This window comes from Acinonyx jubatus, chromosome B1 (genome assembly GCF_027475565.1).
Source record: "Acinonyx jubatus isolate Ajub_Pintada_27869175 chromosome B1, VMU_Ajub_asm_v1.0, whole genome shotgun sequence".
Classification (NCBI taxonomy): Eukaryota; Metazoa; Chordata; class Mammalia; order Carnivora; family Felidae; genus Acinonyx; species Acinonyx jubatus.
In genome coordinates this window covers 189,776,309-189,790,390 of record NC_069382.1, presented here as the reverse complement: position 1 = coordinate 189,790,390, position 14,082 = coordinate 189,776,309, and the positions used below count along the sequence as shown (strand labels likewise).

Here is a 14,082-nt window from a genome sequence, read left to right as displayed (position 1 = left end):
AGGAGAGCGAATTTAGAAAGAACGATAAAGGTTTCCGGACCGACAGGTGGCCGCCTCCAGAGGGAACCCGCCCTGTAAAAGAGGCATTTCATTGGCCGCTGTGATGAGTATCTTACGTGCTCACCCAGTGGATCCTCACAACAATCCTAAAACGCGGGGAGTGTTTTAAGTTCCCACTTTATAGATGAGGAAACTGAGCCCCAGAGAGGCTAAGAATTACCCAGACCTCTAGAGTCTGCAAGGGGCAGAATCAGGCTGCCAACCCACAGCTCTTTGCCTCCGAAGGGACTGAATTGCGCGCCTGCATTTTTTGTTTTTTAAAGACTGTAAGTTTCCGTTAATAAAGCATCTTCTTTTTACAATTGAAATATAATTGACATGTAATACTACATTAGTTTCAGATGCACAACATAGCCATTCGATATATGTATATATTGCAATGTATATCTGATACATATTTGATACATGTATCGGTGTATCTATTTTGATGATATACCACGAATAATGGTCACAAGTCTAGTTAACATCTATCATCATACACAGTGACCTTTTTTTCTTGTGATGAGAAACAGCCATCTTTAGAATGTTTGGCTTTGTTTTGCTTTGTTGTTTGTTTAAATTTTAATTTTAATTCCGGTTAGTTAACATACAGTGTTATATTAGTTTCGGGTGCACAATTAGTGATTCAACAATTCTATACATCATCCGGTGCTCCTCACGAGTCCTCCTTAATCCCCATCACCTATTTCTTCCCTCCCCCTACCCACCTCCCTTCTGACAACCATCGGTTTGTTCTCCATAATTAAGAGTCTGTTTTTTGGGGCGCCTGGGTGGCTCAGTCGGTTAAGCGTCCGACTTCGGCTCAGGTCATGATCTCACGGTCCGTGGGTTCGAGTCCCACGCCAGGCTCTGGGCTGATGGCTCAGAGCCTGGAGCCTGCTTCCGATTCTGTGTCTCCCTCTCTCTCTGCCCCTCCCCCGTTCATGCTCTGTCTCTCTCTGTCCCAAAAATAAATAAACGTTGAAAAAAAAAAAAAAGAGTCTGTTTTTGCGTTTGGCTTTCTCTCTGTGTCTTTTTTCCCCCTTCGCTTGTTTGTTTCTTAAATTCCACATCTGAGTGAAATCATACGGTATTTGTCTTTCCCTGACTGACTGATTTCACTTAGCCTTGTACTCTCCAGCCCCATCCATGTTGTTGCAAATGGCAAGATTTCATTCTGGTTTTTTATGGCTGAGTAACGTTCCATTGTGTATCTCTCTATACCACATCTTCTTTATCTGTTCATCAACTGATGGCAACTTGGGCTGCTTCCGTATCTTGGCTATTGTGAATAATGCTGCAGTAAACACAGGGGTGCATGTATCCCTCTGAATTAGTGCTTTTGCGTTTTGGGGGTAAATACCCAGTAGTGAGATTGCTGGATCCCAAGGCAGATAGAAGTGCCTCTACCACTGGGTCACCTGTCACCCCTCACCTATTTCTCTGCAACTCTAGCTCTCTCCATTTCCCTCCTTCTCCCTCTCCCTCACCTCTTTCTCTTTTTCCTTCTTTCCTCCAACTTCCCTTTTCACCTTCCCCCAGTCTCTATCCCCCTCTTTCTCACCTGCCTCTCTGCTTTCCCCTACCCCCTTCCTTATCTCTTCTCCATCCCTGCCCCCCTCCTTCCCTTTCTCCCTCCCTCTTTCTCTCTGACTCTCTCATGGGACAGAGAGGTCAGCTGTGGAAACAAGCAGAGTTAGCTCCTCATGATTGACTTGGTTTCCTGGGAATGTGTTCCATTCCAGAATCCTTTCCTTGAATTCCTGACCCACGTCAGGTGCTATGCTCAGGCCTAGGGAAACACAGGGAAAAACCACCCTCCCCAGCCTAGGTTCACAGGGCTATAAGGAGTCAGCTATTCAAACAACTAATGAGCACCTACTGGGATCCAGGCACTGGGTGCTTGCAGGGGTGAAACTGGCTTTACTCTGCCCTTACGGAACTGGGAACTTGCCAGCACCTGCCTTTGGTGGCAGCATAACAAAGATGGAGGGGCACTGGGGGGGGGGGGGTGTAAGGGGGCTACCGCTCCACTGGCCTGAAGGGGTCAGGGGTTAGCAGAGGACTGACAAAGAGCCTGGAACTATGCTTTCAAGCTGAGTTAACACCTGTCGAGTGGGTTCCCCCATCCGCTCCTGATGGGAACATAAATTGGGATGCTGTTCAAAGGTGGAGAGTTGGCACAAGCCACGAAGTGAAACTGCAAATATCCCCTGGCCGAGGCCTCTACCCCGTGGGATTTTAGTCTATGCTTTCCTCCCAAAAGCTTGCCCGGAGACAGGTGCGGCGGTGTTCACGGTAGCTTTGTCTGTCATCGAGAAAGCACAGGAAACAATCCCCAGGGCTGGGTTCAAGAAAGGAATGTGCTGGAATGAGTGCAGCCCAGAAAGAGGCAGGTTTGTATATGTTGCTACAGAAAAATAGCCAAGATATAGCAAGTGGAGAAAACAAGATGCAAAACCATGTAACTCATCATCCTTTTCTCTAAATGGGTTTAATGGGGGAGGAGGTGGATATGCTGGTCTGTGCTTTATAGATCGGGTGGGTGGGAAGCTCAAGAAACTGTCCGTAGCGGCTCCCTGTGGGGAAAGCCATAGGAAAGAGGAAAAAAAAAAACAAAAAAACAACCCGCATTTTGTTTTTATTTTGCATCTTCTGTTCTGCTGGAGTCTGTCTGACCTTGTGTGATGGGCTGAATTGTGTCCTCCCCAAATTTCCTGTGTTGAAGGTCTAACCCCTCAGTACCTGAAAATGTGACTATGTTTAGACAGGGTCTTTAAAGAGGTGATTAAATGTAAATGAGATAATATAGGTGGCTGTGACCCAACATGACTATTCTCTTTATGAGAAGAGGAGACTGAGACCCCGATGTGCACGGTGGATGTGGGGAGAAGGTGGCCATCAACAAGCCGAGGAGAGGCGTCAGAGAAACCAACCTGCTGACACGTTGATCTTGGACTTCCAGCCTCCAGAACCGTGAGATGACACAATTGTGTTATTTAAGCCCCTCAGTCTGTGGTACTTTGTAGCCCCGGCAGACTCATCCACCATGTGAATGTATTACTTTTGAAATGTATATTTATATGTATATTTGATATATATATTATATACTTCTCAGAAAGTCAGTGGAGTTATTTAACTTATTTATTTATTTATTTATTTATTTATTTATTTATTTATTATTTATAGACAGAGAAGGAGGGGGAGGGGTGGAGGGAGAGGGAGAGAGAGAGAATCTTAAGCGGGCTCCAAGCCCAGTGTGGAGCCCCATGCAGAGCCCAGTGTGGGGCTTGATCTCACAGCTGTGAGATCATGACCTGAGTCGAAATCAAGAATTGGACATTTAACCAATGAAAAAAGCTCCTAGTAAGTGTCATGTCAGGAAATCCACTGTGCTTGGCCCGGTTTGGGAGGTGGGGAGCAGGGGAGAGGGGAGCAGAGGGGGGGGGAGGTAAGCAAAAGCAGGGACGTTCAAGGTCCCAGGGTGCTGGTGTGGTGGCAGTGGGCAGGGGGTGGGGAGGTATGTCTCAGTGAGCAGGTTGCTCAGGGTCAGGACTGGCAGGACCTTGGGCTCTGGAGGAGTTTGGTCTTGCCCCTGAAGGTGGTGGGGATGCGTGGAGGGTGTCCCGCAGGGAACAAGGATGTGGGGTGACTATTGCATGGAAAGACCATACAAGGGGACAAGGGTAGCGAAAACCAGACGGGGATCTGTTGTGGAAGTTCTGAGAGGTCACAGCAAGCCAGAACCTTACGCAGGGCGATGGGCAGGGACTCTGGAGCCAGGCCACTGGGTTTGAATCTGCCTCTGTCACTTAGTTGCTGTGTGACCTTAGGCCAGTTGGTTGATCTCTCTGTGCCCCAAATCCTAGCTGCAGGGCAGGGATACTGAGAGTGGAGGGCGGTGGGGAGGCTCGACTGGATGAATATATGCCAACAGTTTGTAACAGTGTCTGGGTGTGGTAAGCACTCTCCTGTGTCTGGTTTGCTACGTTGTTACCTTCCCCAGGGTTGAACACATGATGCGTGATACATGCTTAACCCATTCTCCTGGGGTGATGGAGAAAGCGTGCAGCCCCGGGTTGCCTCCTCATATTAATTAGATAAGAGAAGGGAGTGTCCCAAGTCCACGCAATTAGAAAGGCGATGGGCTGGAATGTGAATCCGGTCTGTCTGTCTCCAAAACCTGAACTCTTAACACTATGAAACCTAGCTCGGGCCTGCTACTTAGTAGGACCTCAGTGAGTCATTTCTAAGTGAGTCGACTGAAATTAAGGTGCACAGAGCTTAAATGACGTGCCTAGGACCACACAGCTCGTCAGTAGCCGCTGGGAATAGAACCTCGCCTTCTAGTCGCACAGGCACATCTCAGGCCACCAGAAAGTGGGGAGGTCTCAGTGGTTGTGTGGGAATCTTCCGAGGTTCCTGGCGTCCATGTCTGTGGAATAAACTCTCCCTAAATGAGCAACGATGTGGCATCACACCACATCAGAAGCGTATCACGGGATCTGCCGGCTGGAGCTCGACTCTGTTACGGGGCAAGTTCCGTGGCATTTCACTCCATTCCAGCAGCATATACTGGTCAGCCTTGCTCTCGATAAAACTCGGTAACACGCTGGTCACCAGAGATCACTGACCTGACAATGTTGGTTGTTCAGTCCGGACAGGAATGAGGTTACGAAATCAGCCTTCGGGAGCCCAACGGAGCTAGTTTCGGAGCCCTGCTGTGTAAGTTTCCAGCCATCAGTCTTGGCGCGCTTAGCTTGTCTTTAAGCCTTGCCCACCCCTCCTGCACATGAGAACAGGAGAGAGTAAAGACATCCGACTCTCAATTATACGAATAGAAATTAGTATCCCTTAACTTTCCAGAAAGCTATGTCTCTTCAACCATTGAAATAGGTATTAACTGAACACTAAAGCTTGTATGTACTGACAACTGAATACATGCTTCAGCCTTCACTAAAAGCTTAAATATTCTTATTTGGGTTGCCTGCTCTACAGCCTGCCCTACCCCCCTTTGAATGAACTTAAGGGAGCGGAAATGTATAGAATTTATTTTCAAACACATTTATTCACAAGGATTCCAATTTTGTAGGTTGGACCTTGTGAGATGATAGAAAATACGTATATTGGTCTCTGCCCCAGTTCCTGGCACAGAGCTCCCGAGACCCTTGTAACTTCCCCAGATACTAGGAGCATCTTCTGTTCCTTTGTCTATGACTCAGTTCCTGACCCAGAGTTCCCAAACCCCTCGGAATTTCCTGGGTGACAGGAGCGTTTTGTGTTCTAATGAAGTGACTCTTGGTGGGCTCCTGGATGGAGCTGGTCACCAGAAAGACGAAACCATGATTAGAAGCTTGGAATTTTCAGCCCCACCTCCCATTTTCTAGCGAGGGCAGAGGGGATAGAAATGGAGTTGATGGCGAATATGCCTCCACGATGAAGCCTCCATAAAAATCCCCAAAATATGGGGTTCTGAGAGCTTCCAGGAGGTGTACATACCCCACCTCCCTGGGGAGAGAAACTCCTGTGCTTGAGACCCTCCCAGACTTCACCCTATGTGAGGTCTCTTCATGTGGTGAAGAAAGAGAGAGAAAGACTCTGAACAGGGGAGGGGCAGAGGGAAAGAGGGACAGAGGATCCAAAGCAGGATCTGCACTGACAGCAGCCAGTGAACCCGATGTGGGGCTCGAACCCATGAACGGGGAGATCACGACCTGAGCCGTAGTCGGACTGAGCCACCCAGGGGCCCCCCAAGGCAGGTGTTTTAAAATGTAGGTTTCATCTTTATTTCGGTTCAGTGGGGCCCGCAGGCCAGAAGATGATTGCCATTGAAAAAATAGTTTGTTATTCCCAGTTCCCCAAGAGAAGGGGGCACATCATACCATTCGAGGCCACTCAGGGAGGCGCCAGGGCAGATCAGGAGGCAGAGAGAGCACAAGGAACTCATGGCAAGAGTCTGTATTGTGGTTTCTGCAGAAGCGATGTGCAAGGCAGGTTAAGCAGGCTCAGAAATCGGCCAGTCTGAATAATTTCGGCAGGCTCTGGGGCATAGGGGCTGTCCTGAGTTGCATGATGCCTGACCTGGGATGATGAATGCAAGGGAATATTAGCCAGTAGTGTAACAGTCCTGTGAGAACCTGAGGGAGGAGATGTTTGGGGTGTGGGCTTTGCATGTAAAAGGAGCCCTTGCTGGTGGGTCCTTTGATGTTTCTAGAAACTGGCTAGCCAGGGGAGGAGGAGTCCCTCTTGGGTCAGCAAGGCTTGAAGATGTCAAAGCGTCAGTGAGTGCAGAAAATAAAAAATATGATTAATACAGTGGGGTGGTGACCTTGGCTCTATGATGCCCTCAGAGAGGTTGGGCTGTGGAGCACAGCCAAGCTCTGCAGCCATGAGCAGCTGACGGAAGGTTCGAGATGTCCGAAGTCCTGTCACGCCCTCTGGGACAGGAGTCCCAGCTGTCCTACGTGGTTTGCACTGCAGCACAGCAGGGGTGAGTGTTGCCTCTCTATTTTGTAGCAGAAACACAGCACTCAGCCCGGACGACCTCCCCAGCAAGAAGCCTGGCTGTGAGAACTTCCGTAGGCAGAGCATTTGCTCCTTTTTCAGAGTCATTTCATTTTGTTTGTTTTCCAGGAAAAGGACACATCGGAGGTCGGTGGACTGGCTTCAGATTTAGTTAATTCTATTTGTTTCCCCAGGGGAGGAACGGTCACTAGTGCTGTCTGTCTGTCCCGTACAGCCTCTCCACCACCACTGCCCTGCTCTAAACTGAGCCCTCACCCCATCTGGGACTGGGAGAGACAGCACCTTGCTCACATTCACCTCTTTCTGATGGGAAGTAGTAAGAAATGCATCCCCACATCATTGGGTGAAGGCACACTATTCATTAGTATGGCGTGTCAGCATTGTTTTGTTTATGTATATATTTTAAAATGTGGACAATACTTAGCAGTTGCTAATACTTACCATTGCTAGAAAGAGCATTTGTAAAATTTTTTTTAATGTTTATTTATTTTTGAGAGAGAGACAGCCATGAGTGAGGAAGGGGCAGAAAGAGAGGGAGACACAGAATCCAAAGCAGGCTCCAGGCTCCGAGCTGTCAGCACAGAGCCCAATGTGGGGCTCGAACTCATGGAACATGAGATCATGACCTGAGCTGAAGTCGGACACTCAACCCATTGAGCCACCCAGGCGCCCCATAGAAAGAGCATTTATCAATATTCATCATTGTGGCATCGTGAGCTGAGTTTTTAGAGAGCATCTGTGAAGGAGAAGGGTCAGTAAGGTTCCCAGTAGGCATCTCTGTCCCCTTCCCCAAGCCCCTTGGAATCCAGCACCAGTGTGCAGAAGCAGAGAAAGTCACAAGTCCCCGGGTTCTCTGGAGAAGCCCGTGGACCCTCGGGGAGGCCGGTCTGGCCCAGCTGGGAGAGTTCTAAATGACCAGCAGAGCCAACAGGAAGAGGGGAGGGTGCCTGAGAGGAGCGAGGTGAGGCCAGGCACAAATGAATGACCTGCTTTGTCTTCTCAGAGCCCCCTGAGAGGGAGTTAGGTAACAGATTGCCTGAAGCCACAGTTGTCCCCCAACAAGAGGGTCAGGGAAGGCAACTGGGAAGACAGAGAAAGCTGATGGTGATTTTCACCGTATTTCGTCTTCTAAAGAGGGTGAGTTCTAAGGGGGGGTTGACTACCTGCCCAGTGTGTGCCAGCCTGCAACCTCTGAGAGGCTCAGAGAGACAATGAACTCATTTTGGAAAAAAGAAGGAAGAGTTCTAGAAGCATGGGGGAGGGGAGGGGTTGGAGCCCCGGAACAAAGAAGTGAGGCTCCTGTGGCCACAGCACAAGGTAGGGGAAGAAGAGCATGGTTGGATGGAGATTGCAGAGTACGTTCTTCTCTGTGACATGCGACGGAGCACTCTTTTCAGACTCTCCATGACACCCTCAGTAAAAGGTAGACCCTTCATCAATGGCATGTTTCAGGTTTACTCTTCTGAGCATTGAGTCTCACTCCTTACCCATCCCCTGCCTCTGGTGCCCAGCACAGTTCTTGATACATAGTAGGTGCTCAATTAGTGTTTACTGCATGAAAATGTCTCCGTGGATTTGCCTTATCTTCCCATCACCACATCCCAAGTCCAGGATGGACCTGGATTATTCCAGTGTCTTTTCCACAGCTCCCATCTTTCCAGGCTGTCCCATTGTAAGTGTAGCCTGCATTCCATCACCACTGACCTCCAACACCACCTGGATGGTAGTTTTCATTGACTGATCAAACTTTAGCCGTTCTATCCTTTCCTTCTTGGAAATCTGAAAGGGCCCCCCATTGCCTAGAACCCCATCTACATTCTCCATCCCGAGGGGTTAAGTCACCTGGGGAGTTTGAAAAATGGAAAGAACTCAGGTGTGTCAAAAGTTCTTGCAAAACATTCTGAGTGATACAGGTATGAGTTTCCTGTGGTAGTCATTACTCTTTCCAGTTTTCTCTCACCCAGATACACAGTAAGAGGGCATGTTCCTGCCTCTTAAACTTGGGTGTGGTTGCTGGGTTTGCACTGGCCAAAGAGTGGAAATGAGTGTATCACTGGGTGGAAGCTTTAAAAACCTATGTCTCATCTGCCACACTCTTCTTTTCCAGCAGTAAGACCACCCTGGCAGGTCCCCAAGCCATCCTCTGGGGTGAGAACCTCACAGAAGAAACCCCCAGGGCTGATGTGAGACAGGCATATGGTAGGAATTACTGTTCCCATTTACAAAACAGGAACCATTACACCTCGTATGGCAGGAGGGGAGTGGGAGGGAGGCTCTTACCCAGGTCACTCTGCTCTTCAGGGGTAGAACCAGACCTCCCTGCTTCCAGTGGGAGACCTCATCACCAAGGTGGCCACACCTGGCCCTTCCAGGAAGACACATGGGTAGAATGAAAGACACAGAAACTTTGTCGTTAGACAGACCTGATTCAAATACCAACTTTGGTGTTCGCCAAGGAGTCCCAGTTGACAACAATAACAATAGTCTGTCCTATAAATTTATGGGAAAGGTGAAGTAAGCTGGGGTGGGGAGCCCTGGCGGGCATGCGTAGGTCAATTAGCCTTGTCTCTTTCCCAGTTTTGCTCTCCTCTGAAACCCTGGAATGATCACAACCACCGTCACCTCTGAGATCTTGCTCAAGATGTTCTCCCTGATTATAAATCCTTCCCCACCTCCTCCCCACACTCCTCTCAGAGCCTAGCTGAAGTCCCTGCTTTCCCACACTGCCTTCTCCTGTATTCCTATTCACACTCTTCTCCCCCCACATGGATTTAGCTGTTTCCCTGGTGAGAAGCTTATCTCCCTAACTATTCCAGACCTACTCACGGGCATTGACTAGCCTCAGCTTCCTGTATCCTTACTGAGTCAGTGGCTCTGGGCACCTCCTTTCGCATCACTGTGCCTAATTCCTCCCTTATCCATGTGGGGAGTCACTCGAGGGGCTCTGAAGACTCTCCCACCCATGACCATCAGGTGAGTAAATTCAACAACGGGGCCCAGTCTACAAGTAGGAAGAGACCCCTGGGGATGGGTTGGCTTTCTTGAGCGCCTCTATGGACCAGGCATCGTATCTAGTGCCTTGCATTATCTCTAGCTGTCAGAAGGACTCTAGGTCACGAGGTGTTTATAGACGAAGAACACAAACTTTGGCAGTATTTGGTAACTTAATTGGCAATGATCAATTGAGAACGATTTCTTGTTAATAACCTGGTATTTCTGTGTCAAGGACTGTGCTAGCGATTCAGAAAGGTAAAGAAGGCAGATGTGATTCCTAGTTCCATGGAACTCACAGCCCAGCTGATGAGACATTCAATGATTCTGTGAACTCTCCTCCTCTGCCACATCCTGTTCATTATATTCCATGTATGAGAAGCACCATCATCCCTGCAGTTACCTCTAATTCAGCACCTCTCATAAATTGCCACCAAGTAATTTTATAGACACTATCTCATATACTTCTTAGAACATTCAGAAGGAGAGGTATTATTGTTCACTGATGTCCTCTAAGTGCCCAGCTTAGTGTTTGGCACACTGCAGGGGACACTTTTAATTGAATAAATTTCCATTTTACAGATGAGGTTCATGGGGGTTTTGCTCCTGCCAATGGGGAACATGAAGCTGGGATCCAAGGAGTGAGCGTGTTTTGTTCCTTCTTAAAGGAAAATACCGGCTCTTTGCTTTCCCCTTTTACCCTCACCCTCTTCCCCAAATGACATTTCTTGTTTTGTCTTTCAGTGTGTTCTGAGCCAATCAGCATGCATTTGACTTTTAAAAAAATCTTTTTATCTTTTTTTTTTTTTAATTCAAGTTAGTTAACATACAGTGTAGTCTTGGCTTTAGGAGTAGAACCCAGTGATTCATCACTTACACACAACGGCCAGTGCTCATCCCAACAAGTGCCCTCCTTAATACTCATCACCCATTTAACCCATCCCCCCCCCCCATGCCCTCCAGAAACCCTCAGTTTGTTCTCCATATTTAAGAGTCTCTTAAGGTTTGCCTCCCTCTCTGTTTTTATCTTATTTTTCTTTCCCTTCCCCTTTGTTCATCTGTTGAGTTTCTCAAATTCCACATACGAGGGAAATCATATAATATTTATGTTTCTCTGACTGACTTATTTTACTTAGCAATATACCCTCTAATTCCATCCGTGTTGTTGCAAATGGCAAGATTGTATTCTTTTATATTGCCGAGTAGTATTCCACTGTGTGTGTGCGTGTGCGTGTGTGTGTGTGTGTGTGTGTGTGTGTGTATACACACACATCTTCTATGTGACTTTCTTGGTTGATGCAGCCAACTGTGGGCCCAAAATAGTCCTATTTCCAGATAGGAGGGATGAACTTTGGAGGACATGGTCTTTGAGACCTCGCCCAAGTGAAGCAAGAATCTCTTCCTCAGCTCTTTTTGCAAGTGGCCAAACCTTTAGTTGTTCTGGGAGAGAAATTCAACTGGAAACCAAAAGAAATGCCTTGAGAAAGAAACAGACTCCTCCCACCTCCACCCCCCTCAAGATAAAAAGTGAAATAACACACATCACAGTAGACTCTTACAAGCCAAATTAAACAAGCTAATAAACACCAGTGCTGTTCAAATGTTCAATTCATCTAAACATAAAGATTGCTGGTTTCCAGCCTGTCTGGCCCTAGTCCAACAACTCTCACTAGAGGCCTTCATTCAGCCTGATAGGGTTGGGGGTTTTGTTTACGGGTATGTGTCTTTTAAGTATATCTGGAAAATTTCCTCACTGAAGACTGTTATGTTGCTCAAGGTGCCTTGAATTCTGTTGGATGAGTTCACGTTTTGAACCTTAGCCTCCTGCAAGTTGCAGAGAGAAGCATCTTTTCTTATGTTCTTATAGTGCTGAATATCCACCCAGCAATCCACTCAGTCATTCATTCACTCCTCAAGCACTGAATGAGCACAGCCACGTGACAGACAACGTGCCTGACACAGCAGATATGAGCTCCCATCTAGCAGTGGGGTTTGGGGGTCTGGACAAATAATCAGGCAAGGAGTGTAAAGGGTGGTTGGCCCTGGTCCCTCCAGGTCTGGGCTCCATCAGTGATCTCTCTTCTGAAGTGTGATCAGCTTCTCCCTCTTCTCTGCTTCTCCTTCTCTACCAGTTCTTTTTAAAAGTCTATTTCATATCATAAAGCTCCACACTGAGCTGGTGGTCCTTCTAGGTATCATTCTACTTTTCTCCCTCCTCATTCAGACTTGTAAGCAGAAGAATCTACATTCTCAGTGTCCACCTCTTCACTTCATTCCTCAACCCATGGCAATCCATTCACCAACTTCAGTCATTACTGCTCTTTTGTTGTTGTTATCGTTGTTTAGCTTTTATTTCATGATCATACACTTCGCTCTGCAATCCAACTAAACTTGGAGGGGAGTGAGGAAAACAAGGGACCGTGGAACTGCAGCGGGAGCACAAAGATTATAGGAGATTTCGAGCAGATGGGGGCAGAAGGGCGCTCTCCCGAGCTACAGAAGGAACGTTCTGGTAGTTAAGATAAAAGTCAAGTCAAATTTATTAGATTTGTCCACAGTCAGCAATGGCGATCTTCTTGCTGGTCTTGCGGCTCCTGGATCCAAAACGTTCCATGGCTTTGGCGATGTTCGTGCCCTCCTTCACCTTGCCAAACACCACGTGCTTGCCATCCAACCACTCTGTCTTGGTGGTGCAGAAGAAAAACCGGGAACCGTTGCGTTGGGTCCAGCATTCATCATGCACAGGATGCCAGGACCTGTGTGCTTCAGGATGAAATTTCCATCATCAAATTTCTCCCTGCAGATGGACTTGTCACCAGTGTGATTGTGACGTGTGAAATCCCCACCCTGGCACGTAGATCCCCGGATAATCCTGTGAAAGCAGAGACCTTTGTAACCAAATCCTTTCTCCCCAGTGCTCAGAGCACAAAATGTTTCTGCTGTTTTTAGAATTTTGTCTGCAAACAGCTCGAAGGAGATGTGGCCCAAGGGCTCGATGTCCACAGCGATGTCGAAGAACACAGTGGGGTTGACCATGACTGGGCGGCGTGGGTGGTTCTGGGGTGGCAGCGTCTGCAAGGCCCATTACTGCTCTTTCTAAAGACTCATGACCTACTATGTTCTGACCAGCAGCTGCGCTTATCTTTATCTTTCTACAGTATTTAATGGTGTTGGTCCTCTAGCCTCTGCTCTCAGCAGCTTCATTCTCCTGGCTCTCCTTGTCTTCTCTGGTCTTTCTCCTTGTCTGTCTCCTTTGTAGTGGTTCTCCTCCACCTGCTTCTCGGTGCTAATACTCCCAGACAACTTGGCTCTCTTCTCTGGACACTCCCTCTTCCTGGGACATCTTATTCACTCTCATGGTTTTAAACTAGAATTTACCTACTGATGGCTTTGCTATCTAAAGCTGTAGATAGAGACTACTCAGTATTTGGATGCAAATCAGAATATCTGCTAGATATCTACATTTTGACTTTTCATAAACAACTTAGATTCAACTTGTCCTGAATGAATCTTGGTCATCCAAGAGGATCCTGGCTTTTGTCTTCACTAAGAACCACCAATTTCTATCTTTCTGTTTTTAAAATCGAAGCTTAATCTCTTTCTTTCATTCTGTTTATGCCCTTTTCCAGCTCTTTGTCATCTTTCACCTGGATACATTCCATCTCCTTCTATCTCTGTCTCTTATTCTTCACCATCTCTCACCTTGGCCCTTCTTTCCCCTGATCCAGCAGGTCTCCCTAGCTCATGCCACACTGCTTGCAGCTCTGTCCACTGAATTACTGCCATAGAGGTCTTTGTGAAAACCCATATCTGACCAGATTGCCTCCCTATGCAAAACCCTTTAATGGCACTCATCACTAATGGGATAAAACTCCTTAACCTGGAAGTGCTGGGTGGTCTCCATTTGTCCTTCCAGATCGACTTGCCACCTTTCTCTACCCTTCTCTGACCTAGGAGACTGACCTCATAGACTGGTTCAGCTGGGCTCATTCACCCTCTGGCCTCTGCTTGGGTTTGGCCATGGGGAAGCACCAGAAAGATGTCAGGAGGCAAGAGGAGAAAGAAGCTGGATATTTTCCTGCTTCCCTCTGGACTGGCCAGAGGTTCTCTTACCAAAGGCTCCACATCTGGGGAGGGGGGGGGGGTGGAGTCTCTAGGGTCAAAGTCACCATTTCCACCTTGGGTTCTAGTAAAATCCTCTCTTTTTGCTCCTTCTGGGTGAGGGCTGGCTGCCTGGCTCGGAATTGCTGGCCCAGGTATCCCACTACTCCTTGGTGATTTCCCTCAACTCTGGCAACATCTTGCAATAGTCCCTTCATTAAACTCCGTTTTGTTGCCCTGCATCTTACATGCATCTTACACCTGTATCTGGCAAGCACTCACTCGATTGGTGGCAAATGAGGCTTTCTGTAGGCTGGCCACTGCTTTGTCTTCTCCATTCCATCCGCAGGCATTGCCCCCCAGCAACATCCCGCTGCTTGAGGCTCTTCATGGAGCCACGCTTTCACTTACCACCATGTCCTTGCC

The 14,082-nt window shown here is 47.8% G+C and overlaps 1 pseudogene; it reads right to left on the bottom strand.

The window, feature by feature from the left end:
- Positions 1-12,002: 12,002 nt before the first annotated feature.
- LOC106975636 (peptidyl-prolyl cis-trans isomerase A-like) lies at positions 12,003-12,600 on the bottom strand (annotated as a pseudogene).
- Between the last annotated feature and the right edge of the window lie 1,482 nt (positions 12,601-14,082).